Raw genomic sequence first — 6,022 nt, forward strand, 5'->3', positions numbered from 1 at the left:
TGCTCAACCAGCATTCACTTCACCGGTTGTCAGTAAATACTCTAAAACTCCCAGCGACTTTCTTGCACAACTCAAGGGGCACCATTCACGTAGTTATGCTGCCCAGCAGCCTTATGAATTTGTTTTTATTTTCCCATTCTGGTTGGCTTTTGTAAAGACTTAAAAAAAAAAAAAAGGAATTTCATCCACTAAAATCCTCCAGTTACCAGCATTTTCTCAAGATCAGAAAAACAGGGGCACCTGGGTGGCTCAGTGGGTTAAGCCTCTGCCTACGGCTCAGGTCATGATCTTAAAGTCCTGGGATGGAGCCCAACAGTGGGCTCTCTGCTCAGTGGGAAGCCTGCTTCCCCTTCTCTCTCTGTCTGCCTCTCTGCCTACTTGTGATCTCTCTCTCTCTCTGTCAAATAAATACATAAAATCTTAAAAAAAAATCAGGAAAACAGGTAATGAGACTCATGCAGATCTCAGAAACATGGTCTTTCCTTTTAAAGCTCTTGGTCTGAAGCTTTCAGAACTTTCAAGAAGCTTGACTTTTTGTCAAAGACGTGAGCATATGTTAATCCTGGGCATTAAGGATTATAAGGTCTAGAATATCATGAAATGTCACCATCATAGTCTATCCACATGGTGCTCGGCAGCAATAATATGGTCTGAATTTCTGGCAATTTGATAAATGTGTAAGTAATATGATTGATTTTAAACCTGTGCAAGACTGACCATATACATGCATTTATACATCAGGAAAGAACAATCTTCTAAAAGACTGGGTCCGTATTTTAGTATTAGAAAAATTTGTTATCAGAATCAGGTATCTGATTTTGTGTTCGCATTTTTTAAAAAATATAAATTGATTGAGTTCATTAGTCTCACAAAGGCTACCTAGGCTTTTAGTTTCTTAATAAAACTGGAAAAAGCAGTTTTGCAAAACAAAAAGAAGATTAATAACTTACTTGAGAATAAATACTATGTATACAAGATGAAACCACACCCAAAAACTAATTAAGAAAAGCTACAGAAGCTTCAATCACACATAAAAAAAATTGAAATCCTGAGAATCCCATTCTATAGATTTTTTTTTTCAAGTAAGTATACAAAGCAATCAGAGCCCACTATCATCCCCAGTATGCATTGAATGCAAGAGGAGATGGCAGAAAAAGTCAAGTATCTGTCCTTTACCTTGGGGCTTGGATGGACTCCTCAGTTCCTGGACTGATATGCCCAGGATACCTTTAGTCTTGTTTGTTTCTTTAAAGCCCATACAGAATTTTCCTTGAATCGTTTACAATGATGTCTTATCTTTAAAAAAAATTCCAAAATGCATCCCCACCCAATAATACCTCTCCAACAGCATTAAGCTAATTATTTAATTTGCTAGCAGTTTGAAATGAATTTTAATTTTATGTGTACTATTTCATATCTGTTAGTGAGAGTTCAAGTATATAAACGAATTTCTTAAACACAACGCTATCTTTCCCAATAAACTGAAATTGAAATACATTCCTTTTTTTTTTTTAAAGATTATTTATTTATTTATTTATTTGACAGACAGAAATCACAAGTAGGCAGCGAGGCAGGCACAGAGAGAGGGGGAGGCAGGCTCCCTGCCGAGCAGAGAGCCCAATTCGGGGGCTCGATCCCAGGACCCTGGGATCATGACCTGAGCCAAAGACAGAGGCTTTAACCCACTGAGCACCCAGGCGCCCCTGAAATGTATTTCTTACAAAACACATACACACATAATCCACACTTCCCTACCACCCCCAAATCCAAAAGAATTTTAAGGAAATTGAACAGTCACTTACGTATAAATAAATATGCCCTCTATTTTAGAAAGATACAGTTCTAGCTCTCTCCTCCTCGTGGGCTCTCACATCTGCTTTCCTAATATTGTTCCAAAGATACTTCCTAAGTGCATGCATACATTTTATGTAAAATGCTATTTTTGATTAGGAATTTTCAGTCTATTTTTGCATTCATAGAAGTCATAAACTGTTCTGCATGAAATGCCTTAAAAATCATACGTGTTTTAAAATGTTGGGGCATCTGGGAGGTTCAGTTGGTTAAGCAACTGACTCTTGATTACTCTTGACTCATGACCTAGGGGTCTTGGGAAGGAGCCTCATGTAGAGCTCACTCACAGTCAGCGGGAAGTCTACCTCAGGATTCCCTCTTCCCCTCCACCCCGCCCCCCATTGCAGGTGCTCTCTTTTCTCTCTCTCTCTTAAATAAATATGTACATCTTTCAAAATAAATAAGTCCTAATTTCCTTTCCCTAAAGCATGACATTAAGGAAATGCACATAGTCATCTAACTCCTATATCAAAGCAACTTTTGTCAGTTCTAAAACACTGCCTTAAGGATGTCTGGGTGGCTCAGTCAGTTAAGCATCTGCCTTCAGCTCAGGTCATAATCCCAAGATCCTGGGATCCAGTCCCTTATAGGGCTCCCTGCTCAGTGGGGAGCCTGCTTCTCCCTCTGCCTACTGCTCCCTCTGCTTGTGTGTTCTCTCTCTCTGACAAATAGATAAAACTTTTTAAAAAAATAAAAACAGGGATGTCTGGGTGGCTCAGTCCGATAAGTGTCTGCCTTTGGCTCTGATCATGATCCTAAGGTCCTGGGATCAAGTCCCACACTGGGCTCCCTGCTCAGCAGGGAGTCTGCTTCTCCCTCTGCCCCACGCCCCACTCGTGCTCTCTCTCTCTGCTCTCTCTCTCTCTCTCTCAAATAAATAAATAAATAAATAGAAATAAAAACATAAAATGCTGCCCTAATTTCACAGTCCGCTTTACTATTATTACCTGATTCCAAACACTTAAAAGTTCTCTGGAATTCCAAAGAAAATATTATCAGGATTCAAAATAGAGAAAACATGCGACAAACATTCCCTCCCTAATTAAAAGTGTCCCTCCACAAGCAGATGCTTCGCTTTTCTTGAGCTGTGTTGGGTGATTGAGAGCTCAGCCAGTGACATAACGTTCAGGTTGCCAGCAGCTAATTACCGGTACTGTGAATGTGTCCGCGGAAGCTCTGAGGAACTGCTTAATCTTCAGCAGAGGTGTTCAGTGCTGTTCTAGTGGGCAGAGAAAGCCATAGCAGATGGTTCCGGCTTGGGAACAGTGGGAAGAAAGCTGCCGAGTGGACTCAGATGAAGCAGGGATTCGGACCCCAGCCAGAAGAGCGCAGATTTGACGTTGCTGTCAACAGGAAACTGCTGAAGGTTTCTGAAATTCTACTCTAAAAATATGCTCCTGCTCTGGATTGGAGGAACACCAAGTGCCAGGGGCTTGCAATTAGAATGGCCAATTCAGAGGTGCAAGTAAAATTTAGATTTTGGGTGATGGAGCCCTGGTCTTTTGTGGCAGCACAAAAATGGGGGCATCTTGGGGCACCTGGGTGGCTCAGTCAGTTAAGCGTCTCCCTTCGGCTCAGGTCATGATTCCAGGGTCCTGGGATCAAGCCCACATCGGGCTTTCTGCTCAGCAGGAAGCCTGCTTCTCCCTCTCCCACACCCCCTGCTTATGTTCCCTCTCTGACTGTGTCTGTCTGTCAAATAAATAAAATCTTAAAAACAAAAATGGGGGCATTTTTGCACTTGGTGAGTAAGCAGATACGGAGACTAGGGAGAGAGGTGAGTCAGTGATGACACCGCAGTTCTGAGCATGACTTGGACATGGTAGCACCATAGGGAGTGGGGAAGTCAGGAGGGAATTTTATTTTTGTCAGGAAGCTGATGACTTTGGCTCTAGAGAGGCAGAATTTCAGCCAAGGTTGGGGGGAAAGTTGAAGATCTGCAACTAGGGCACAAGTCAAAGGATAGGATTGGAAAGTTTATATAAATACAAAATCTGTATATGTGTGTGTGTGTGTGTGTGTATGTTTTAATTATGGAATATTTCAAACACATCAAACATAGGCCGAATAGTAATGAACCCCCATATACCCATCATCACCTGGCTTCAGTCATGACGGGCTCTTCGCCAACTTCGTTTCATCCAGACTCCCCGCCCTGCATTATTCTGAAGCATATTCCAGACATGGAAACAGAGACTTATGTATATTAAACTATGAAGTACAAAGGCACCTGCTGGCTCAGTCAGTGAAACATATGACTCTTGATCTTGGGGTGTGGGTTCAAGCCCGTCGGGTATAGAGATTATTTAATAAAAAAGAGAAGTTAGGATGCGGGGGTGGCTCAGTCGGCTAAGCGTCTGCCTTTGACTCGGGTCGTGATCCTGGGGTCCCGGGATCGAGTCCCACATTGGGCTCCTTGCTCCGCTGGGATCCTGCTTCTTCCTCTACCTCTGCCCACTGCTCCCCTGCTTGTGCTCTATCTCTTTCTCTCTCTCTCTCTCTGACAAATAAATAAATAAAATATCTTCAAAAAAGTACTTTTTGTAAACATTTTATGAATTGCTATTTGTAAACACCTTTAAAAAGTAAACATTTTTCTTATAATCCCTTTATGTGCAATTTTGTCAATTAACACCACAGACACCATACATTATAAAATAGAACAGTAACACTGGTCCTCACACTAACCTCGCAGAACAAGAGAATTGTGTTTACTTAATTATCAGTGGTTGGTTTTCATACTGTGGCCCTACAGCCTCTGGGGTCACTCTAAGTGTGCCTGGGAGACAACAAAGGAGTCCTATCTGTCTGGAGTCAGTTTACTTTTGGCTGCCAGGAAAGTCACCTCGAATGACACGTCACCTCTTGTGGCAGGCCTGCCTACATTTGTGGAGCAAACTCTGTGTGGACTGTGGTGAGCAGAAAATGCAACAAGGCAATAAGAGGTGCGTTGATATTAATCTCATAAAAGGGCGCAAGCCGAGTAACACTGACTGCCAAAAAAAAGTAGTTTTAGCAGAAAATAGGACACTTCATGGATCCAACTTAGATTTATAACAGTTTTTTTAATAAAAAATTTATTTATAAATTTAAATGTAATTTAATATAATATTTAATATAATTAAAAATATTTAAGATAATAAATATTTTAAAAAATTTATAAAAGTTTTATAAAGATTAATCAGTGTGAGAATTTAAATACGTGGCAATGTTCTTTGTGAAGATGTGAGGAAACCAAAAAAAAGAACTTCAAAAAAAAAAATTCTGATTTGATCCTGTAAGCCTGGGGCTCTTGCCCCCACCATTGCCTCATTCACCTGCTGCCTTAAGGGAAGGGCGAGTTCCGAAGAGGGTGGTCAATAATGCCCAAGGCAATAGGACAGTTCAAAATGAGAGCAGGCGGGACATCAGGTTGTTAAGAAGAAAAATGAAGGACAGGAGTGGTGGTGGGAGCAGAAGCCGGCCAGCCAGCACATTAAGCTGACCAGTGAGGTTACGTTATAGCCCAATACTACTGATTTTTTTAAAAATATGGTCTTCTAGGGGTGCCTGGCTGGATCATCCGTAGAGCACACAACTCTTGATCTTGGGGTTGTGAGGACAAGCTCCACATTTGGCACAGAGGTTAGTTAAAAAAAAAATGTTAGTGCCCATTGGTGATGGTTTAACAAGTTTGGTAAAGGGACACCTGGGTGGCTTAGTCAGTTAAGTGTCTGCCTTCAGCTCAGGTCATGATCCCAGGGTCCTAGGATTGAAACCCCATGTCTGGCTCCCTGCTCGGTGGGGAGCCTGCTTCTCCCTCTACCTGCCGCTCCCCCTGCTTGTGTTCTCTTTCTCTCTCTGACAAATAAAATCAATCTTTTAAAAAATACAGTCTTCTAAATATGTTGACTTGCAAAGCTCTCTTATAATTATACTGCTTTTATTTATAGGCAAGTTTGAGCCTAGTGAAAAAGTGCCCTTTCTCTAGTATTACCAGCACTTTTAAGCCCCCCCACCTTTTTTTTTGGACAGAGAGAGATCACCAGTAGGCAGAGAGGCAGGCAGAGAGAGAGGGGGAAGCAGGCTCCCTGCTGAGCAGAGAGCACAATGCTGGGCTCGATCCCAGAACCCTGGGATCACGACCTGAGCTGAAGACAGAGGCCTTAACCCACTAAGCCACCCAGGTGCC

The sequence above is a fragment of the Mustela erminea genome, chromosome 17 (assembly GCF_009829155.1).
Source record: "Mustela erminea isolate mMusErm1 chromosome 17, mMusErm1.Pri, whole genome shotgun sequence".
Classification (NCBI taxonomy): Eukaryota; Metazoa; Chordata; class Mammalia; order Carnivora; family Mustelidae; genus Mustela; species Mustela erminea.